The sequence below is a fragment of the Oncorhynchus mykiss genome, chromosome 12 (assembly GCF_057628025.1).
Source record: "Oncorhynchus mykiss isolate SJ-2025 chromosome 12, ASM5762802v1, whole genome shotgun sequence".
NCBI lineage: Eukaryota > Metazoa > Chordata > Actinopteri > Salmoniformes > Salmonidae > Oncorhynchus > Oncorhynchus mykiss.
In genome coordinates this window covers 70,334,079-70,358,839 of record NC_143033.1, presented here as the reverse complement: position 1 = coordinate 70,358,839, position 24,761 = coordinate 70,334,079, and the positions used below count along the sequence as shown (strand labels likewise).

The 24,761-nt window shown below is 43.0% G+C and overlaps 1 pseudogene across 1 annotated transcript; it reads left to right on the top strand.

The window, feature by feature from the left end:
- The first annotated feature begins 1,899 nt into the window (after window positions 1-1,899).
- On the top strand, window positions 1,900-5,804 carry LOC149979357 (N-acetylneuraminylgalactosylglucosyl-glucoside beta-1,4-N- acetylgalactosaminyltransferase 2-like; annotated as a pseudogene). The gene is made up of 4 exons (XR_016484804.1): window positions 1,900-3,544; window positions 4,321-4,542; window positions 4,593-4,602; window positions 5,562-5,804. The product of XR_016484804.1 is annotated as an N-acetylneuraminylgalactosylglucosyl-glucoside beta-1,4-N- acetylgalactosaminyltransferase 2-like (transcript).
- Window positions 5,805-24,761: the final 18,957 nt, after the last annotated feature.

Sequence of the window (24,761 nt, the reverse complement as noted above, 5' to 3'; positions counted from 1 at the left end):
GGGAGAATCCCCTCGGGGTCAGTGGAGGCTACTGAAGAACTGAAGAGACGAGATAAAGCATCAGGCTTGGTGTTCTTAGAGCCCGGACGATAAGAAATCACGAACTCGAAACGAGCGAAAAACAGCGCCCAGCGCGCCTGACGCGCATTAAGTCGTTTGGCAGAATGGATGTACTCAAGGTTCCTATGGTCGGTCCAAACGACAAAAGGAACGGTCGCCCCCTCCAACCACTGTCGCCATTCGCCTAGGGCTAAGCGGATGGCGAGCAGTTCGCGGTTTCCCACATCATAGTTACGTTCCGACGGCGACAGGCGATGAGAAAAATACGCGCAAGGGTGGACCTTGTCGTCAGAGAGGGAGCGCTGAGAAAGAATGGCTCCCACGCCCACCTCCGACGCGTCAACCTCGACAACGAACTGTCTAGAGACGTCAGGTGTAACAAGGATAGGTGCGGATGTAAAACGATTCTTGAGGAGATCAAAAGCTCCCTGGGCGGAAACGGACCACTTAAAGCACGTCTTGACAGAAGTAAGGGCTGTGAGAGGAGCTGCCACGTGACCGAAATTACGGATGAAACGACGATAGAAGTTCGAAGCCGAGAAAGCGCTGCAGCTCGACGCGTGACTTAGGGACGGGCCAATCAATGACAGCTTGGACCTTAGCGGGATCCATCTTAATGCCTTCAGTGGAAATAACAGAACCGAGAAATGTGACGGAGGAGGCATGAAAAGTGCACTTCTCAGCCTTCACAAAAAGACAATTCTCTAAAAGGCGCTGGAGGACACGTCGAACGTGCTGAACATGAATCTGGAGTGACGGTGAAAAAATCAGGATATCGTCAAGGTAAACGAAAACAAAGATGTTCAGCATGTCTCTCAGGACATCATTGACTAATGCCTGAAAGACAGCTGGAGCGTTAGCGAGGCCGAAAGGAAGAACCCGGTATTCAAAGTGCCCTAACGGAGTGTTAAACGGCGTCTTCCACTCGTCCCCCTCCCTGATGCGCACGAGATGGTAAGCGTTACGAAGGTCCAACTTAGTGAAAAACCTGGCTCCCTGCAGGATCTCGAAGGCTGAAGACATAAGAGGAAGCGGATAACGATTCTTCACTGTTATGTCATTCAGCCCTCGATAATCTATGCAGGGGCGCAGGGACCCGTCCTTCTTCTTAACAAAAAAAAACCCCGCTCCGGCGGGAGAGGAGGAGGGGACTATGGTACCGGCGGCAAGAGCTACAGACAAATAATCTTCGAGAGCCTTACGTTCGGGAGCCGACAGAGAGTATAGTCTACCCCGGGGGGGAGTGGTTCCCGGAAGGAGATCAATACTACAATCATACGACCGGTGTGGAGGAAGAGAGGTGGCCCTGGACCGACTGAACACCGTGCGCAGATCGTGATATTCCTCCGGCACCCCTGTCAAATCACCAGGCTCCTCCTGTGAAGAAGAGACAGAGGAAACAGGAGGGATAGCAGACATTAAACATTTCACATGACAAGAGACGTTCCAGGAGAGGATAGAATTACTAGACCAATTAATGGAAGGATTATGACAAACTAGCCAGGGATGGCCCAAAACAACAGGTGTAAAAGGTGAACGAAAAATTAAAAAAGAAATGGTTTCGCTATGATTACCAGAAACAGTGAGGGTTAAAGGTAGCGTCTCACGCTGAATCCTGGGGAGAGGACTACCATCCAGGGCGAACAAGGCCGTGGACTCCCTTAACTGTCTGAGAGGAATGTCATGTTCCCGAGCCCAGGTCTCGTCCATAAAACAGCCCTCCGCCCCAGAGTCTATTAAGGCACTGCAGGAAGCTGACGAACCGGTCCAGCGTAGATGGACCGACAAGGTAGTGCAGGATCTTGAAGGAGAGACAGGAGTAGTAGCGCTCACCAGTAGCCCTCCGCTTACTGATGAGCTCTGGCTTTTACTGGACATGAAGTGACAAAATGACCAGCAGAACCGCAATAGAGACAGAGGCGGTTGGTGATTCTCCGTTCCCTCTCCTTAGTCGAGATGCGGATACCTCCCAGCTGCATAGGCTCAGCACCCGAGCCGGCAGAGGAAGATGGTAGTGATGCGGAGAGGGGGGCAACGGAGAACGCGAGCTCCTTTCCACGAGCTCGGTGACGAAGATCAACCCGTCGCTCAATGCGAATAGCGAGTTCAATCAAGGAATCCACGCTGGAAGGAACCTCCCGGGAGAGTATCTCATCCTTTACCTCTGCGCGGAGACCCTCCAGAAAACGAGCGAGCAAAGCCGGCTCGTTCCAGCCACTGGAAGCAGCAAGAGTGCGAAACTCAATAGAGTAGTCTGTTATGGATCGATTACCTTGACATAGGGAAGACAGGGCCCTGGAAGCCTCCTCCCCAAAAACAGATCGATCAAAAACCCGTATCATCTCCTCCTTAAAGTCCTGATACTGGTTAGTACACTCAGCCCTTGCCTCCCAGATTGCCGTGCCCCACTCACGAGCCCGTCCAGTAAGGAGAGATATGACGTAGGCGACACGAGCAGTGCTCCTGGAGTAAGTGTTGGGCTGGAGAGAAAACACAATATCACACTGGGTGAGGAACGAGCGGCATTCAGTGGGCTCCCCAGAGTAACACGGCGGGTTATTGATTCTGGGCTCCGGAGATTCGAACGCCCTGGAAGTGGCCGGTGGATCGAGGCGGAGATGGTGAACCTGTTCTGTGAGGTTGGAGACTTGGGTGGCCAGGGTCTCAACGGCATGTCGAGCAGCAGACAATTCCTGCTCGTGTCTGCCTAGCATCGCTCCCTGGATCTCGACGGCTGAGTGGAGAGGATCCGAAGTCGCTGGGTCCATTCTTGGTCGGATTCTTCTGTTACGGTGCGTGAATGAGGACCCAAAAGCGAATTAACGTAAACAGAGCTTCTTTAATAACAAAACAAACGTAGGCTCAGATGGACCGGCAGATTCCGACAGGACAGGACAAGGTTGCAGCAAACATGACGATAGTCTGGTTCAGGCATGAATAACACAAACAAGAATCCAACAAAGACAGAAACAAAAACAGAGAGAGATATAGAGGACTAATCAGAGGGAAAAAGGGAACAGGTGGGAAAAGGGGTGACGAGGTAGTTAGGAGGAGACAAGGAACAGCTGGGGGAAAGAGGGGGAGAAAAGGTAACCTAATAACGACCAGCAGAGGGAGACAGGGTGAAGGGAAAGGACAGAAACAAGACACAACATGACAATACATGACACAAATTCCTTTGCTGCAGGACTATTTTGCAATGACAATGCTGGTCAAATTAAGATCCTACATCTGTATGCCTTTGAACATTCTGCAGTTACAATTCTTTTATAGGATAAAAAAAAAAATCACAGATGGGCACTGCTACAAAGTAATTTTGAGGACATTTTCCTTCCCAAAGGGCTGGTTTGCTGGCAGGAACCTGGCTGTCTCTCAGGTCACTACCAAATACTTCCTCTGGGTCGATGACGACTTCCTGTTCACAGACAAAACCAAGATTGAGAATCTGGTAGAGGTGATGGAGGCCACACCAGAACTAGATGTGGTGAGCAGAGTAACTGTAGCCTGATCCCCAATCTGTCACCAGGCTAGAACAAGTGTTACCTGTTTTGCTTAGACTTGGGCTGGAACACTTTCTCTTTACAATATTGATGGTGTCAAGGTCCTCCCCTCCAGTGAGGTTTGAAACCTTGGTGTGATACTTGACAGCCAGCTCTCGTTTGAGGCCCTCATCAAAAGTGTGACCAAAGCCCAATTTTTCAATCTATGGAACACTGGCAGGTTACGACCTCACAGTCTGCAGCTGAGCCACTCACCCACTCCTTTATCTCATCCTGTCTGGACTATTGTAATGTCCTGTTTATTGGTACATCTGCCAAGTGTTCAAAACTGTGCTGCACATGTTTCAAGGACCTCTGCTAATTCTATTTTAATGTCCTCTGGATCCGACAACACATATTCATAGCTTTGTTTGTTGTCTTTTTTTCCAGAATATTGGAAAAAAGGGTTCCAAAAGGGTTCTACAGCTGTCCCCATAGGATAAACCAATTTGGTTCAAGTTCAAATATTTTTGGTTACGGGTAGAACGCTTTTGGGTTCCATGTAGAACCGTCTGTGGAACAGTTATACTACATGGAAGCAAAAAGGGTTCTTCTACCTAGAACTAAAAATAATTAATACATTTTCTGTGCTTTGGATTGTTTTTATTGTATTTGTTTCCTACGCATTGGGTCTGAGAAATGTGCTTTACAAATGAAATGACAAATTATTATTATTTCTACTACATGTGGACCTGCTCTGTTCTCTTCCTCCTGTGATCAGGTGGGCGGCTCTGTGGCGGGTCACGGCCAGTTCTACTTCTCTTTGGTGTACGAGGATGGTAATGGGGAGGACGGGGGTTGTCTGAACAGAAAGGGTGCAGTGACATACCAACCTGTTCCAGGCTTCCCTACCTGCTCCTTCACCAGCGGGGTGGTTAACTTATTCCTGGGTCGCACCGACGCCGTGCGCAAAGTGGGCTTTGACCCCCGGCTGAAGAGAGTGGTGGGCTTTATTACATTTTTTATTTATTTAACCTCTATATATCCAGGAAGTCCCACTGAGGTTTGAAAATCTCAATTAGGAGGGATATGAAATAACACATATGGAATCCTGTAGTAACCAAAAAAGTGTTAAACAAATCAAAGTACATTTTATATTTGAGATTCTTCAAAGTGGAAATCTGAGAGAATGCCAAGAGTGTAAAGCTGTCATCAAGGCAAAGGGTGGTTACTTTGAAGAATCTCAAATATAAAATATATTTTACTACATGATTCCATATGTGTTATTTCATAGTTTTGATGTCTTCACTATTATTATACATTGTAGAAAATAGTAAAAATAAAGAAATACACTTGAATGAGTAGGTGACCAAGCTTTTGACTGGTAATATATATATATATATATATATATATATATATATATCCTTTTTTATAATTTTAGGAGTGAGACTTGGCCGATATGTATTCTGTATGTAGATATACAGTATGAGAAGTGCACAATGTGTATGACAGAGGTATCGTGTAATATATGTACAATGTTGAGTGTGTAATGTACAGTCAGCCTATTTTGTACTGTACATAGCAGTACTTTGTGTCTTAAGACAATTTTCCTACCAGGGACATTAAAGTTCATCCTATGCTAAGAGGGCAGTTAAAAGCCCAGTAAAAACAGTTGCACACATTTCACATGTACATTTGAGTCATTTAGCAGACACACGCTTATCCAGAGTGACTTGCAGGAGCAATTAGGGTTAAGTGCCTTGCTCAACAGCACATCGACAGATTGCAGCAAGTCTGTAAACTATGTCAAGAGGAAATCTGGAAAGCTGCGTCAATAAGAAAGACAGATGGACACATTTGAGACTGATGTTCAGTTTCAGTGTTGTGTTAAGTTTTGAAGAAGTCAATTGTTTCTATAGATGATTATTATCATGTTGCTGATATTACGCTTAAGGCACTGCTCTGTCTTTGCTAATTCATCTTTGGTCCATTCCATTTTCCCTGTCCATATGTTTGTTTCAGAGTTCTTCATGGATGGGTTGGGCAGTTTGCTGGTTGCCAGCTGTAGTCATGTCAGCATCGACCACCAACCCAAAATTGAAAACGCAAAGTACTCGTTGTTCCGAAATCAACAATCAAAAGACGTAGAAGACAAACTAGCCCACCACTTCTTCAAGAACCACCTGAAATGTATCCATTATGGATAGTTTACAAAGAAGTAAACAGTGAAAATAGTGGCTCAATAGTGAGGTGCAATAGTCAAATATGTAGTTGTGGCATCCCATCTGTAGTGGCGCAGTTATCTTCAAAAAATGTAAAGCCACAGGTATCTGCAGGAAGCAAATGAGTATGAGGTGATCGTCGGTTTGGAAAATGTAACCGATATGGCTTTCACTCATATCAATCACACCATTAAAATAATCAGGCGCATCACAAAGAATGACATCAATGGTTTTGTCACTATAGCCCAAACATGAAGGACACAATACACCTTGAATTGGTATCTTTTTTTGACTGTTTATGATAAAATAATGGTTTTACAGAGTCACATTTAGAGCAGTCTAAAAACTGTGTTGCTCTAGGTACTTTCTCTACTGAGCTCTGTGGTCACAGGAGTGACAGAGAGAACATAGTAGACGGTTGCTGTCAAAAAGTGATTGAGTTATTCCTGTGTCCTGTGTTAATGCCCTTTTTAAGGACATCCTGTTTGGATGTTCTCACGCTATTTCGGGTGTGCTTATTTAAATTGATAGTGAAGCTGTCTCTTTGAAGTAAAGCACATGCTTGAAATAAAACGTAATGGCCTGGTGATTGATGTGTGGTGTACAGACCTTTTTAAAGAAAATGTGTTTGAAATTTGGAAACAGGTTTTGTAGTGAACTTATGGAGCTCCTATGTAGTGAGCTTGTGACCCCTTGCAGAATGAAAGAGTCATTTCCGGGTAGGTCTGCCTGAGTATAAGTAAGTGCTAGACTTGTCCTGTGATCACTATGAGTGACAAGAAACCTCAAAAGAGAGAAACTACAGAAAACCTGTATCCTAGACCAATTCTAGGTGTATTGTGTCATTCATGTCTGGGCCACAATGACAAAACCATTGATGCCATTATTTGTGATGCACCTGATTGAGGGGTGGGGGGGGGGGGGGGGGGGTCTTGATTGCATTGGGAGGTGTCAGGTTACAAGATATGGGTTTACAAGCAGAGGAAAATACTTAAGGACTTATTTCTAAGAAAAAATACATTTTAAAACTGTTTACAACAAAAATAATAATTATACATTATCGTTAAAAAATTTGGGGTCACTTAGAAATGTCCTTTGTTTTTGAAAGAAAAGCTCATTTTTTTGTCCATTAAAATAACATCTAATTGATCAGAAATGCAGTGTAGACATTGTTAATGTAGTAAATGACTATTGTAGCTGGAAATAGCAGATTTTTATGGAATATCTACATAGGCGTACAGAGGTCCATTATCAGCAACCATCACTCCTGTGTTCCAATGGCACGTTGTGTTAGCTAATTCAAGTTTAAAATTTTAAAAGGCTAATTGATCATTAGAAAACCCCTTTGCAATTATGTTAGCACAGCTGAAAATATTTTTCTTTGCAACTCAGCCTAGAAGGACAGCATCCTGGAGTCGCCTCTTCACTGTTGACGTTGAGACTGGTTTCCTCTTGCTCAGTTGTGCACCGGGACCTCCCACTCCTCTTTCTATTCTGGTTAGAGCCAGTTTGCGCTGTTCTGTAGTACACAGTGTTGTACGAGGTCTTCAGTTTCTCGGCAATTTCTCGCATGGAATAGCCTTCATTTCTCAGAACAAGAATAGACAAACAAGTTTCAGAAGAAAGTCCTTTGTTTCTGGCCATTTTGAGCCTGTAATCTAACCCACAAATGCTGATCCTCCAGATACTCAACTAGCCTAAAAAAAGCCAGTTTTATTGCTTCAGCACAACAGCATAACAGTTTTCAGCTGTGCTAACATTATTGCAAAGGGGTTTTCTAATGATTAATTAGCGTTTTAAAATGATAAACTTGGATTAGCTAACACAACATGCCATTGGAACACAGGAGTGATGTTTGCTGATAATGGGCCTCTGTACACCTATGTAGATATTCCATAAAAAATCTGCTGTTTCCAGCTACAATAGTCATTTACTACATTAACAATGTCTACACTGTATTTCTGATCAATTTGATGTTATTTTAATGGACATAAAATGTGTTTTTCTTTCAAAAACAAGGACATTTCTAAGTGACCCCAAACTTTTGAACGGTAGTGTATAAACATTTATTGGGTATTAAAGTGTAGTATTGTATAATAATAATAATATGCATGATCTATATAAAGGTTTAGTAAAAACATTAAGGTTATAGTTTAACATTGCACAGTAAACGTTTTAATAATTGTAATATGTATGCATTTCTGTACTAAAGATTTTGAAGAAAATAAAGGTAAATTACATTTTCTTTTAATGAAATCTCAGAGAAAGACAGAAACAGCTTGGGGAGACTATCTCTTTCTCTACACAAGAGCACTTGGTTCTTGGGATGTGTGTGTAGTGTCTTTGAAGCAACTGTTTTACACAAAAAAAGAGTTCTCAGCTATCCAGATGTAATGGTCAACATGTTGTTAATCTAGGTGGTCCTAACACACAAGGGGCCAATATGTACACAAGGGGCACCCCAAATTGTCTTTGAAACAACTGTTTTAAACCTGTTTAACCTTTACCCTTATAAAAAGAGTTCTCAGGGTAGGCAAGATATTAAACCCTCTACTGCTGATCCTAATAAAATACCAAACCTTTACCTTTAACTTTAGGGGGGCATCCGGGGATATGCGTGGAATGTCCGGTGGATCCCCCCCAAAATAATCCAGATGCCTCACACCATTATTGAAAGGGTTATTGTAATCTTAAAGATATACTGCTGACCTTAACAGATACAGATACATTACCCCCCCCCCCCCCCAAAGTTCTTTATTCATACTGTTTGTAGACAATAGATTCTGCCGTCTTACACGGAACCCAAACCGGCTGCGCGCGTGCGCCATCGTGCATAAATGTATTTTGTCCCCCTACACCAAAAGCGATCACGACACGCAGGTTAAAATATCAAAACAAACTCTGAACCAATGACATTAATTTGGGGACAGGTCGAAAAGCATGAAGCATTTATGGCAATTTAGCTAGTTAGCTTGCACCTGCTAGCTCATTTTTCCTATTTAGCTAGCTTGCTGTTGATAGCTAATTTGTCCTGGGATATAAACATTGAGTTGTTATTTTACCTGAAATGCAGAAGGTCCTCTACTCCACCACTTAATCCACACAAAACGGTCAACCGAATTGCTTATAGTCATCTCTCCTCCTTCCAGGCTTTTTCTTCTCTTGACTTTATATTGCGATTGGCAACTTTCATAAATTACGTTCATTACCGCCACCGGTCTATTTCGTCTTTCAGTACCTGCTTCTATAAACCAATGAGGAGATGGGAGAGGCAGGACTTGCACCGGCGATCTGCATCAGAAATATAACTGACTTCTATTTTGGACCTTGGCAATGCAGACGCTCGTTGGCGCACGCAAGCAGTGTGGGTGCAATAATTTAATAATATATATTTCTAAATGTATTTTGCAACACTCGCGCACGCGACGCGAGCGTTGTAGTCAGCCTGTAACGTATGTCAGTGGGTTTAGGAACAGCAGTAACATCAGGCAGGATTTAGGCTACCAACTGCCTCGCATGTTGTAGCTCACTCTTGGTTGCAATGATCACATTCCCGCACTGACTGTGTGGAGGCTCATTGATTTAACATTAAGTTAGCCTACATGATACACTAGTAAAGTAATAAAATATATAGCTGTCGGCTATATTATCTACAACTTATCGTTCTTTGTGCAGCTTCAAATGTCAAACAAAATTGGAAATTGTTGCACGTTGCACATTCGTCTGCAATTTTCTTCTCGCATGTTTTGCAAGTTGCATCCGTTTTTTTGTTGATACAGCATCGTCTTTATATCCGGGTATCATCTTTTCAAGTCTTCAATCTGAATCTGAATTCACCCGCCGACGTTCCTCTGCACTGCCACACACTTTTTCTTAGCTGGCACAGTTTTATTGGCTGCTGTCCGTTTCAAACTGTATTCCGTTAAATGAAGAGTTGATGCACTGCACACTTTTTTTAAATAGCATAATTTAAATGACTTGGGCTTGGGGAGGGAATCAAGTCAGGTCGAGTCGTAAGGTTCAAGTCCAAGTCAAATCACAAGTCATTGGTGTTAAAGTCAAAGTTGAGTTGCAAGTCATCAATACCTCTGGTATTTGGTATTTTGGTATTTTATTAGGATCCCCATTAGCTGTTGCAAAAGCAGCAGCTGCTCTTCCTGGGGTCCACACAAAACATAAAACATGACACAATACAGACAAGACCATCTCAAGGACAGAACTACATAAAAAAATTGAAAGGCACACGTAGCCTACATATCAATGCATACACACAAACTATCTAGGTCAAATAGGGGAGAGGTGTTGTGAGGTGTTGCTTTATCAGTGTTTTGAAACCAGGTTTGCTGTTTATTTGAGCAGTATGAGATGGAAGGAAGTTCCATGTAATAAGTGCACTATATAATACTGTACACTTTCTTGAATTTGTTCTGGATTTGGGGTCTGTGAAAAGACCCCTGGTGGCATGCCAGTCGCGTAAGTGTGTGTGTCAGAGCTGTGTGTAAGTCGACTATGCAAACATTTTGCGATTTCCAACACAATGTTTCTTATCAAAAGAAGTGATGCAGTCAGTCTCTCCTCAACTCTTAGCCAAGAGACAAGCATGCATAGTATTAATATCAGCCCTCTGATTACAATGAAGAGCAAAACGTGCCACTCTGTTCTGGGCCAGCTGCAGCTTAACTAGATGTTTCCTTGCACCACTGGACCACACGACTAGACAATAATCAAGATTAGACAAAACTAGAGCCTGCGGGACTTGCATTTTGGAGTGTGGTGTCAAAAATCACAGCATCTCTTTACTATGGACAGACCTCTCCCTATCTTTACAACCATTGAATCTATATGTTTTGACCATGACAGTTTACAATCTAAGGTAACACCAAGTAATTGAATGTCCTCAACTTGCTCAACAGCCACAACATTCATTACCAGATTCAGCTGAGGTCTAGAACTTAAGGAATGATTTATACCAAATAAAATGCTTTAGAGATGTTCAGGACCAGTTTATTACTGGTCACCCATTTCAAAACAGACTGCAACTCTTTGTTAAGGGTTTCACTGACTTCATTAGCTGTGGTTGCTGATGCGTATATGGTTGAATCATCAGCATACATGAACACACATGCTTTGTTTAATGCCAGTGGCAGGTCATAGGTAAAAATAGAAAAGAGTAGAGGGACTAGAGAGCTGCCCTGCGGTACACCACACTTTACATTAGAGAAGCTTCCATCAAAGAAAACCCTTTGAGTTCTATTAGATAGATAGCTCTGAATCCACGATATGGCAGAGGTTGAAAGGCCATAACACATACATTTTTTCAACAACAGGTTATGGTCAGTAATATCAAAGGCTGCACTGAAATCTAACAGTACAGGTCCCACAATCATCTTATCACTTTCTTTCAACCAATCATCCGTCATTTGTGTCAGTGTTGAGTGCCCTTCTCTATAAGCATGCTGAAAGTCTGTTGTTATTTTGTTTACAGAGAAAGAGCATTGTATTTGGTCGAACACAATTTTTAGCAACAGTTTGCTAAGAGCTGGCAGCAAGCTTTTACAGGTCTGCTGTTAGAACCAGTAAAGGCCCCTTTACCACTCTTGGGTAGCGGAATTACTTCCTGGCTCAGGAAGGCCACCAAAAATTCTGAGATTTCCATACCCAACTATAACATCTTCCGTCAAGATAGAACTGCCAAAGGGGGAGGAGTTGCAGTCTACTGCAGAGATAGCCTGCAAAGTAATGTCATACTTTCCAGGTCCATACCCAAACAGTTCGAACTACTAATTTTGAAAATTACTCTCTCCAGAAATAAGTCTCTCACTGTTGCCGCCTGCTACCGACCCCCCTCAGCTCCCAGCTGTGCCCTGGACACCATTTGTGAATTGATCGCCCCCCATCTAGCTTCAGAGTTTGTTCTGTTAGGTGACCTAAACTGGGATATGCTTAACACCCCGGCAGTCCTACAATCTAAGCTAGATGCCCTCAATCTCACTCAAATCATCAAGGAACCCACCAGGTACAACCCTAACTCTGTAAACAAGGGCACCCTCATTGACGTCATCCTGACCAACTGGCCCTCCAAATACACCTCCGCTGTCTACAACCAGGATCTCAGCGATCACTGCCTCATTGCCTGTATCCGCTACGGAGCCGCAGTCAAACGACCACCCCTCATCACTGTCAAACGCTCCCTAAAACACTTCTGTGAGCAGGCCTTTCTAATCGACCTGGCCCGGGTATCCTGGAAGGACATTGACCTCATCCCGTCAGTTGAGGATGCCTGGTCTTTCTTTAAAAGTAACTTCCTCACCATTTCAGATAAGCATGCTCCGTTCAAAAAATGCAGAACTAAGAACAGATATAGCCCCTGGTTCACTCCAGACCTGACTGCCCTCGACCAGCACAAAAACATCCTGTGGCGGACTGCACTAACATCGAATAGTCCCCGCGATATGCAACTGTTCAGGGAAGTCAGGAACCAATACACACAGTCAGTCAGGAAAGCTAAAGCCAACTTCTTCAGGCAGAAGTTTGCATCCTGTAGCTCCAACTCCAAAAAGTTCTGGGACACTGTGAAGTCCATGGAGAACAAGAGCACCTCCTCCCAGCTGCCCACTGCACTGAGGCTAGGTAACACGGTCACCACCGATAAATCCATGATTATCGAAAACTTCAACAAGCATTTCTCAACGGCTGGCCATGTCTTCCGCCTGGCTACTCCAACCTCGGCCAACAGCTCCCCCCCCCCCCCCCCCGCAGCTACTCGCCCAAGCCTCTCCAGGTTCTCCTTTACCCAAATCCAGATAGCAGATGTTCTGAAAGAGCTGCAAAACCTGGACCCGTACAAATCAGCTGGGCTTGACAATCTGGACCCTCTATTCCTGAAACTATCCGCCGCCATTGTCGCAACCCCTATTACCAGCCTGTTCAACCTCTCTTTCATATTGTCTGAGATCCCCAAGGATTGGAAAGCTGCCGCAGTCATCCCCCTCTTCAAAGGGGGCGACACCCTGGACCCAAACTGTTACAGACCTATATCCATCCTGCCCTGCCTATCTAAGGTCTTCGAAAGCCAAGTCAACAAACAGGTCACTGACCATCTTGAATCCCACCGTACCTTCTCCGCTGTGCAATCTGGTTTCCGAGCCGGTCACGGGTGTACCTCAGCCACACTCAAGGTACTAAACGATATCATAACCGCCATCGATAAAAGACAGTACTGTGCAGCCGTCTTCATAGACCTTGCCAAGGCTTTCGACTCTGTCAATCACCGTATTCTTATCGGCAGACTCAGTAGCCTCGGTTTTTCGGATGACTGCCTTGCCTGGTTCACCAATTACTTTGCAGACAGAGTTCAGTGTGTCAAATCGGAGGGCATGCTGTCCGGTCCTCTGGCAGTCTCTATGGGGGTGCCACAGGGTTCAATTCTCGGGCCGACTCTTTTCTCTGTATATATCAATGATGTTTCTCATGCTGCGGGCGATTCCCTGATCCACCTCTACGCAGACGACACCATTCTATATACTTCCGGCCCGTCCTTGGACACTGTGCTATCTAACCTCCAAACGAGCTTCAATGCCATACAGCACTCCTTCCGTGGCCTCCAACTGCTCTTAAACGCTAGTAAAACCAAATGCATGCTTTTCAACCGTTCGCTGCCTGCACCCGCACGCCTGACCAGCATCACCACCCTGGATGGTTCCGACCTTGAATATGTGGACATCTATAAGTACCTAGGTGTCTGGCTAGACTCTAAACTCTCCTTCCAGACCCATATCAAACATCTCCAATCGAAAATCAAATCAAGAGTCGGCTTTCTATTCCGCAACAAAGCCTCCTTCACTCACGCCGCCAAACTTACCCTAGTAAAACTGACTATCCTACCGATCCTCGACTTCGGCGATGTCATCTACAAAATTGCTTCCAACACTCTACTCAGCAAACTGGATGCAGTTTATCACAGTGCCATCCGTTTTGTCACTAAAGCACCTTATACCACCCACCACTGCGACTTGTATGCTCTAGTCGGCTGGCCCTCGCTACATATTCGTCGCCAGACCCACTGGCTCCAGGTCATCTACAAGTCCATGCTAGGTAAAGCTCCGCCTTATCTCAGTTCACTGGTTACGATGGCAACACCCATCCGTAGCACGCGCTCCAGCAGGTGTATCTCACTGATCATCCCTAAAGCCAACACCTCATTTGGCCGCCTTTCGTTCCAGTTCTCTGCTGCCTGTGACTGGAACGAATTGCAAAAATTGCTGAAGTTGGAGACTTTTATCTCCCTCACCAACTTCAAACATCTGCTATCTGAGCAGCTAACCGATCGCTGCAGCTGTACATAGTCTATTGGTAAATAGCCCACCCATTTTCACCTACCTCATCCCCATACTGTTTTTATTTATTTATTTTTCTGCTCTTTTGCACACCAATATCTCTACCTGTACATAACCATCTGATCATTTATCACTCCAGTGTTAATCTGCATAATTGTAATTATTTGCCTACCTTCTCATGCCTTTTGCACACAATGTATATATAGACTCCCCTTTTTTCTACTGTGTTATTGACTTGTTAATTGTTTACTCCATGTGTAACTCTGTGTTGTCTGTTCACACTGCTATGCCTTATCTTGGCCAGGTCGCAGTTGCAAATGAGAACTTGTTCTCAACTAGCCTACCTGGTTAAATAAAGGTGAAATAAAAAAAATTAAAAAAAACTTGGCTTCCCTCCAGCCCTGAGGACAAAGACTTTCCTTCAGGATTCAGATGAAAAATATGACAGATAGGAGGGTCTATATAGTCTCTCAATTTGCAGTAAACATGCTAGTCAGATATGCAGCCAGACTTATTAGCCACTCCTTTTTACCCCATCTCTTTCAACCACACAGTTTTTCAATTCCTCATCAACCCATGGAGCCTTAACAGTTCTAACAGTCAGTTTCTTAACAGGTGCATGTTTATCAATAATTGGAAGAAGCAATTTCATAAATCCATCAAGTGCAGCGTCTGGATGCTCCTCATTAATCACATCAGACCAACAAATATGTTTAACATCGTCCACATAATAGTCACAGCAAAATATTTTGCATGATCTCTTACACACTTTAGGCCCAGCTGTTGGAACTTTGATTTCCTGGATATAGCCACTATATTGTGACCACTGCATCCAATGGGTACAGACACAGCTTTAGAACAAAGTTCTACAATATTAGTAAAAAATGTGATCAATACATGTGGATGATCTTGTTCCTGTAGTGTTTGTAAACACCGTGGTAGGTTGATTAATAACCTGAACCAGATTACAGGCACTGGTTACAGTGAAAATCTTCCTCTTGAGCGGACAGCGTGATGAAAACCAGTCAATATTCAGGTCCCCAAGAAGGTAGACCTCTCTGTTTACATCACAGACACTATCAAGCATTTCACACATATTATTTAGATACTGACTGTTAGCACTTGTTGGCCTATAGCAACACCCCAAAAGAAAAGGCTTTAGATGTGCCAAATCAACCTGCAACCACAACACTTCAATAACACTTGACATAAGATCTTCTCTAAGCATTACAAGGATATGGCTCTGAATATATACAGCAACCCCTGTCCCATAAGCATTTCTGTCTCTTCTATAGATGTTATATCCTTGTATTGCTATTGCTGTATCATCAAATGAATTATCTAGGTGAGTCTCAGAAATGGCTAATATATGAATGTCATATGAATATGAATATTATCTGATGTTATCAAGTTATTGATTTCATTAACCTCATTTCTAAGGCTACATATATTAATATTGGCTATGTTCAGCCCTTTCCTGGAAAGATTATCAGAGATAGACATAATATTGAAAAGAGCAGACAAAGCAAGATAAAAAAAAATATACATTCAGCAGTCCATTAATCAATTGGTGTGTGTGTGTGCTGCAGGGTTGAAGTGGCTCTTTCCAGAACAGCTACCTTGTCCTTGAACCTCAGGAACTTGACTACTATCGGCCTATCACCTGGTCCGGTGGTGGGTTTTCCAGTCCTGTGGGTGTGCTCTACCTCAATCTTCCTGTGGTCCATCTTCAATTTCTCAGAGATCATTTCCCTCACTTTGTCCTCAGACTCCGTCCAGGTCTCATGGAGATTCTGCAATTCCGTCCACAACCATGTTGTTCCGCCTTGATTGTACCTCGAGATAGTCTGATTTATCCGTCAATGTTATCATGGATTCACACACAGAACTGATGTCCTCTCTCAATGACTACAGATTGCTGTCATCTTTCCGTTCTCCTGTTTCAACTCATCAGGGTGACCCTGGGAGAACTGAAAACTGTTCTTCAGGTTCTGGACCTCTCTGGGCAAGTCGTCCATTCCTTTATTAGTTGAATCCACACTTGAAGCTATTTTGTTGTTGTTGTAACAATTGCTTGTGGGACTTTTTGATCATTTAAAAGATCCTTCACGTGCGTCCTCAACGGTACTGCCACCGGTTTTGGTCTTTGTCATGGTAGCTAGCGACATAGGTCACGCTGTTACTCCTCGCAGCTCCAGACATGGCAGGGCAGCGTGTCCAGTCCCGCTTCAGGACAGGAGCCTTCCCCTGCGCCGGTGCCCAGTCCAGGCAAGGCGTCCAGTCCCGCTCCAAGGTCGGAGCCGTCCTCTGTGCCGAGGCCAAGTCCGGGCACGGCATTCTACCCGGCTCCATGGCCGGACCCGTGGTCTGGGCATGGGCAAAGTCCCGCACCAGAGCCGCCACCAATGCTGGTGGATCCGCGAGTGGAGTGGGTACTTCCCCCCCGCACCGGAGCCGCCACCAACGCTAGATGCCCACCTGGACCCTCCCCTATAGAGTCAGGTTTTGCGGCTGGAGTCTGCACCTTTTGGGGGGGGGGGGGGGGGGGGGATACTGTCATGCCCTGACCATAGAGAGCCTTTTATTCTCTATGTTGGTTAGGTCAGGGTGTGACTAGGGTGGGTTATCTAGGTTGTTTTATGTCTATGTTGACCTGTTATGGTTCCCAATCAGAGGCAGCTGTTTATCATTGTCTCTGATTGGGGATCATATTTAGGCAGCCATTTCCCCACTGGGTTTTTGTGGGATCTTGTTTTTGAGTTAGTGCATGTAGCACCTCTTATGTTACGGTTCGTTGTTTGTTTCTTTTGTTTTTGTAAGTTTCACAAAAATAAAGATGTGGAACTCAGAGCACGCTGCGCCTTGGTCCGTCTCTACACACAACCCGTGACACCAAGCGCTCTTGTGTAGAGAGAGAGAGAGAGAAACAGCTTGGGAACAGCTTGACAGAGAGAGACAGAGATTTCATTAAAGGTATAAATTATATTTTCTTTCAAACCTTTTATTTTCTTTAAAATCTTTAGTACAGAAATGCATACATATTACAGTTTTTATTATATATTTTTTACTAAAGCTTTATATAGATCATACATATCTTTATTACACATACATATTATTATTACACAACACTTTTGCCAATAAATATTTCTATGTATAATTATTATTATTTTTTAAGTATTTTTTCTTATAAAGAAGTCCTTTAGTATTTTCCTCTGCTTGTAAACCCATAGATTGTAACGTGACACTGCCTTATGCAACCAAGACACACACACGAGCACACACACACACACACACACACACACACACACACACACACACACACACACACACATACTTGGGGGGGGGGGGGGGGGGACAGAGGTCAGGAGGAAGAGCTATTTAATTAATGGAAGGTACATTACTTTTTCTTATAAACCTTTTATTTTCTTAAAAAACTTTAGTACAAAATGCATACATATTACAATTATTCAAAAAGTTAATGTTAATGTTAATTAAGTTAATGTTAATGTCAGCCTAATGTTGTTTTAATAAACCTTTGTATAAAGCATACATATTATTATTACATGTACATATTATTATTATTACACAACACTTTTACCCAATAAATATTTATATGTATAATTATAACTTTTTTTATGTTTTTTTTTAAAGAAGTCCTTGAGTATTTTCCTCAGCTTGTAAACCCACACCTTGTAACCTGACAGCTCCCCATGCAAACAAGACCCACACAGATTTGGCTAAGGATTAGGTTAATGGGTACGGTTAGGGTTAGGTTTAAACTATTTTTACGCCCCTCCCAAAAAATACCGCCCAAAAAGTCCTGAAATTTAATTGGAAAAAAGCTGTGTGTATGTGTGTGTCCGGTGTTTTCTTGTGTGTGTATGTCAGCTTGTCAGCTGCAATGTGTATTGTAACACAGTGGTCACGCAATATTCTATTTTAGTTTACCCCTCCCCCCACACACACGAACACATACAAGAGGAAGTTACAGGATTCAGTCATTGATCTAATGGATTAAGACGGACAAGACTCTGAAATGGGATTGGGAGGATTTGACTCAGGAAGCGTTCTGTCTCTGGGCTAAAAGGGTTGGTCTGGGGCAATCTGGGATTGATACACAATTTTGGATGGTTGATATATAGCCATTGATTTTTGAAGAATATCAATAATAAATGCCTCATGAGATTAGTTCAACTGTCTTTCTCCATCACAATCCCAAATATTAGATTTTTAACTAAATTATTGTAAGCTTCAAAACATGGTTAAAACATGAATTTTTATCAAATAGATCAAGAAAATACCATCTATACATGTGACATTGTTACATTTCTCCAGCCCTACAGATGCAGGATCTTCATTTGAGCCAGTTTGCTACAGCAAGAAAATAAGAGTGGTTGATACAATTTCCGTTAGGGCAAATCAAGTCGGACATTTTAAAGTGAAAATTATAAACTTTAGAAGCCTTTTTTAACATTGAATACACTATAAGTTTGCATTTCCGGGCTGTGCAGGAAAATTCTCAACAACAAAAGACTGATCAAATTAAGATACTACATCTGTATTCATCGATCCTACATCTCTATCTGTCTGAGATTGCTCCTTTAATAAGAGATGACAGATATCAAATGGGACAGGCCTCAGGTCCAGGTGGGACAGAAGCAGACGACCAGCAAGGTCACTGTTAAGAGGCAAAACATGTGAGGGATTGGAATTGTTTGAGCAAGTGAAGTCCTGAAGGATTTAGAAAAGTTTGAATGGGGCTTGCCTAGAAACCAACTCATAAGATGCCTGACAATTAAACAATATGTCTTTGTTACTTTGTTATACTGTATAGGTCTTATACTGTAAATGTTCCCCCCCCCCCCCCCCAATTCAATCCATCACAAGGTCTGTAAGTGGACAGTTTTAAAATGATTTCCTGGTCAATCAGAATGCTCATATCCGTGTTCCATTTCAAACTTTTTTCTCCTGTTTCGACCTCTGAGAGTGACCCAGGTGAGAGTGGAAGTTGCTCATAATCAGCACAGATCTAGGGCCAGTTTAAACTTTGAAACCCCATGATAAAGGTCAGGATTGGCATTGTGAGAGCTGATCCAGGACCTGTGGTTTAGGAGCATTTGGCTGGAGCTGATACTCTCTCTCTATGTCCTCCTGTGATACTCAAAGGTAATTTGTGATTTGAGGTTGACATTTGGCGCAGCTAATTATAATAGACTAATCTGATTAGGAAAGGGGTGGGGGTGGGGGGGGGGGTCTGTACAAGAGTCTCCTCCCAATCTGTCATCGTGCCACCTGGAGAACGTCCTGAAGAGGAGAGTTGAGGAACAGGGTAATCCAGTTGGACAACCCGAACACTGCGGTCCCATAGAGGGCGAGAGACTACACTTTCCCTGCATCGACTGTCCCCACAACCAATAGGTGAGTGTCGGCCCGAGGAGAGGATGTAGCGACTAACTTCAGTCTTGGCCAATAGCCTGGACCAGTGTTCAGGGAGATTCTAGCTCAACTGAGCAATCCACTCAGTTAAATGAATGCATTTAAAAGGTATTTTTTTATTTTTTTATTGAGGGATGGATTTTTTTTTATTGACGGAAGTCAACAAAGCCATACTACTACATTTCATGTAGTATCAAAATTCGAATAGGATCAATTAATCGATGTGTTTGTATAATTGACTACTCTGAGTTGTTTTCACTATTGTTAGACATGACTCAGAGGTCTCTTTCTAGACTCATAGGCCATATCAATGGCCTTTTTGGGACAGAAATAAATGGATGAATGCAGTGTGTGTTTCCTCAGTGTGGCCAGAAGTCACAATGTAATAAATCTGTTGTTTGCACAACCCACTGTCACAGTTGCTTCCTTACCTGTTATAATTGTTCATGTGACATAAATGCTCGTTTTGGGTTTGGCTGGTTGCCTGATTATGTAGGCACAGCGTGTTGGTAGAGGGTAGGACTGAAGTAGTACCCAAAAAAGAACACCAACCACGTAGCCTTCATGTTTTTCCAAAGTTCAGTTGTATGACATATTCTTTTAGGATAGGGAAGAGTCAACAAGCACAAGGCCATGGAAACAGACATGTCAATAGTTCATTGGTTTGTTCATACAGTCGGATGTCTAAGGCTCCCATTTTGTAGGCCAGCGGATTCATTTCCCCCCCCCCCCCCAAAATATAATATGTACTGTATATATTTTGGAACTCAGTCGGGGTATTCTCACATCCCCGTGGCAAAACGGGTAGAATTGCAGGAAATGAACTCTACAACTTAAAAAATGTCTCTCTGCTGTCAAGTGACCAGCGAGCCACTGCGGCCCCTCATGATCAGTTCAGTTCAGTTTTTTTTGTGGCCCCCACCCCACCAAAGTTGCCCATCCCTGACCTGACATGTCTTTTACTGTGTAGAGATCAACTCTACTTAAAAACAAGATGTTATTAGACTAGAATTCCTGGCGACTAGCCATACAAACCTACACAATGTATAGGGTGTGGTCTTACTGGGTAATCCTGTCCCGCAACATTCTTTAGCTTGCTGTGACATCCTACAGTTATTTTACCACACATGACAAGGTAAAGATTCAGGTCTGGGTTCAACCCACTAAAGCGCGTTGTTGAAGACTGATACAAGAATATCAAACAAGTATGCCAATCTGTTCAATAAGTGAATCCAGAAGGATTTAGATTCATTTGGATCTTTACTGACGAGCAGCAAGATACATAAGAGTTACTTGTTATAGCGTGGTGAATGTTTGATGTTTATTTTGTGTGCCCTCTCTCACTGATCCCCTCCCCCTCCTTCCTTCTCAGGGAAAGATGGCTCGGGATATGTCAGACATTGACATCCTGAAGATGGAGCTGGAACAGCTGAAGAAAGAAGTCTCGACACCCAGGGAGCCTGTACGTAAAACCAATGGGTCCATAAAGAGAAGCTCTGTAGCATTACAAAGGCATTACAATCTAAGGTAACACCAAGTAATTGAATGTCCTCAACTTGCTCAACAGCCACAACATTCATTACCAGATTCAGCTGAGGTCTAGAATTTAAGGAATGATTTATACCAAATAAAATGCTCTAAGTTTTAGAGATGTTCAGGACCAGTTTATTACTGGTCACCCATTTCAAAACAGACTGCAACTCTTTGTTAAGGGTTTCACTGACTTCATTAGCTGTGGTTGCTGATGCGTATATGGTTGAATCATCAGCATACATGAACACACATGCTTTGTTTAATGCCAGTGGCAGGTCATAGGTAAAAATAGAAAAGAGTAGAGGGACTAGAGAGCTGCCCTGCGGTACACCACACTTTACATTAGAGAAGCTTCCATCAAAGAAAACCCTTTGAGTTCTATTAGATAGATAGCTCTGAATCCACGATATGGCAGAGGTTGAAAGGCCATAACACATACATTTTTTCAACAACAGGTTATGGTCAGTAATATCAAAGGCTGCACTGAAATCTAACAGTACAGGTCCCACAATCATCTTATCACTTTCTTTCAACCAATCATCCGTCATTTGTGTCAGTGTTGAGTGCCCTTCTCTATAAGCATGCTGAAAGTCTGTTGTTATTTTGTTTACAGAGAAAGAGCATTGTATTTGGTCGAACACAATTTTTAGCAACAGTTTGCTAAGAGCTGGCAGCAAGCTTTTACAGGTCGGCCCCTTTACCACTCTTGGGTAGCGGAATTACTTGGCTTCCCTCCAGCCCTGAGGACAAAGACTTTCCTTCAGGATTCAGATGAAAAATATGACAGATAGGAGGGTCTATATAGTCTCTCAATTTGCAGTAAACATGCTAGTCAGATATGCAGCCAGACTTATTAGCCACTCCTTTTGCCCCATCTCTTTCAACCACACAGTTTTTCAATTCCTCATCAAAAATGTGATCAATACATGTGGATGATCTTGTTCCTGTAGTGTTTGTAAACACCGTGGTAGGTTGATTAATAACCTGAACCAGATTACAGGCACTGGTTACAGTGAAAATCTTCCTCTTGAGCGGACAGCGTGATGAAAACCAGTCAATATTCAGGTCCCCAAGAAGGTAGACCTCTCTGTTTACATCACAGACACTATCAAGCATTTCACACATATTATTTAGATACTGACTGTTAGCACTTGTTGGCCTATAGCAACACCCCAAAAGAAAAGGCTTTAGATGTGCCAAATCAACCTGCAACCACAACACTTCAATAACACTTGACATAAGATCTTCTCTAAGCATTACAAGGATATGGCTCTGAATATATACAGCAACCCCTGTCCCATAAGCATTTCTGTCTCTTCTATAGATGTTATATCCTTGTATTGCTATTGCTGTATCATCAAATGAATTATCTAGGTGAGTCTCAGAAATGGCTAATATATGATTGTCATATGAATATGAATATTATCTGATGTTATCAAGTTATTGATTTCATTAACCTCATTTCTAAGGCTACATATATTAATATTGGCTATGTTCAGCCCTTTCCTGGAAAGATTATCAGAGATAGACATAATATTGAAAAGAGCAGACAAAGCAAGATAAAAAAAATATACATTCAGCAGTCCATTAATCAATTGGTGTGTGTGTGTGCTGCAGGGTTGAAGTGGCTCTTTCCAGAACAGCTACCTTGTCCTTGAACCTCAGGAACTTGACTACTATCGGCCTATCACCTGGTCCGGTGGTGGGTTTTCCAGTCCTGTGGGTGTGCTCTACCTCAATCTTCCTGTGGTCCATCTTCAATTTCTCAGAGATCATTTCCCTCACTTTGTCCTCAGACTCCGTCCAGGTCTCATGGAGATTCTGCAATTCCGTCCACAACCATGTTGTTCCGCCTTGATTGTACCTCGAGATAGTCTGATTTATCCGTCAATGTTATCATGGATTCACACACAGAACTGATGTCCTCTCTCAATGACTACAGATTGCTGTCATCTTTCCGTTCTCCTGTTTCAACTCATCAGGGTGACCCTGGGAGAACTGAAAACTGTTCTTCAGGTTCTGGACCTCTCTGGGCAGGTCGTCCATTCCTTTATTAGTTGAATCCACACTTGAAGCTATTTTGTTGTTGTTGTAACAATTGCTTGTGGGACTTTTTGATCATTTAAAAGATCCTTCACGTGCGTCCTCAACGGTACTGCCACCGGTTTTGGTCTTTGTCATGGTAGCTAGCGACGTAGGTCACGCTGTTACTCCTCGCAGCTCCAGACATGGCAGGGCAGCGTGTCCAGTCCCGCTTCAGGACAGGAGCCTTCCCCTGCGCCGGTGCCCAGTCCAGGCAAGGCGTCCAGTCCCGCTCCAAGGTCGGAGCCGTCCTCTGTGCCGAGGCCAAGTCCGGGCACGGCATTCTACCCGGCTCCATGGCCGGACCCGTGGTCTGGGCATGGGCAAAGTCCCGCACCAGAGCCGCCACCAATGCTGGTGGATCCGCGAGTGGAGTGGGTACTTCCCCCCCGCACCGGAGCCGCCACCAACGCTAGATGCCCACCTGGACCCTCCCCTATAGAGTCAGGTTTTGCGGCTGGAGTCTGCACCTTTGGGGGGGGGGGGGATACTGTCATGCCCTGACCATAGAGAGCCTTTTATTCTCTATGTTGGTTAGGTCAGGGTGTGACTAGGGTGGGTTATCTAGGTTGTTTTATGTCTATGTTGGCCTGTTATGGTTCCCAATCAGAGGCAGCTGTTTATCATTGTCTCTGATTGGGGATCATATTTAGGCAGCCATTTCCCCACTGGGTTTTTGTGGGATCTTGTTTTTGAGTTAGTGCATGTAGCACCTCTTATGTTACGGTTCGTTGTTTGTTTCTTTTGTTTTTGTAAGTTTCACAAAAATAAAGATGTGGAACTCAGAGCACGCTGCGCCTTGGTCCGTCTCTACACACAACCCGTGACACCAAGCGCTCTTGTGTAGAGAGAGAGAGAGAGAAACAGCTTGGGAACAGCTTGACAGAGAGAGACAGAGATTTCATTAAAGGTATAAATTATATTTTCTTTCAAACCTTTTATTTTCTTTAAAATCTTTAGTACAGAAATGCATACATATTACAGTTTTTATTATATATTTTTTACTAAAGCTTTATATAGATCATACATATCTTTATTACACATACATATTATTATTACACAACACTTTTGCCAATAAATATTTCTATGTATAATTATTATTATTTTTTAAGTATTTTTTCTTATAAAGAAGTCCTTTAGTATTTTCCTCTGCTTGTAAACCCATAGATTGTAACGTGACACTGCCTTATGCAACCAAGACACACACACACGCACACACACACACACACACACACACACACACACACATACTTGGGGGGGGGGGGGGGGGGACAGAGGTCAGGATAAAGAGCTATTTAATTAATGGAAGGTACATTACTTTTTCTTATAAACCTTTTATTTTCTTAAAAAACTTTAGTACAAAATGCATACATATTACAATTATTCAAAAAGTTAATGTTAATGTTAATTAAGTTAATGTTAATGTCAGCCTAATGTTGTTTTAATTAAACCTTTGTATAAAGCATACATATTATTATTACATGTACATATTATTATTATTACACAACACTTTTACCCAATAAATATTTATATGTATAATTATAACTTTTTTTATGTTTTTTTTTAAAGAAGTCCTTGAGTATTTTCCTCAGCTTGTAAACCCACACCTTGTA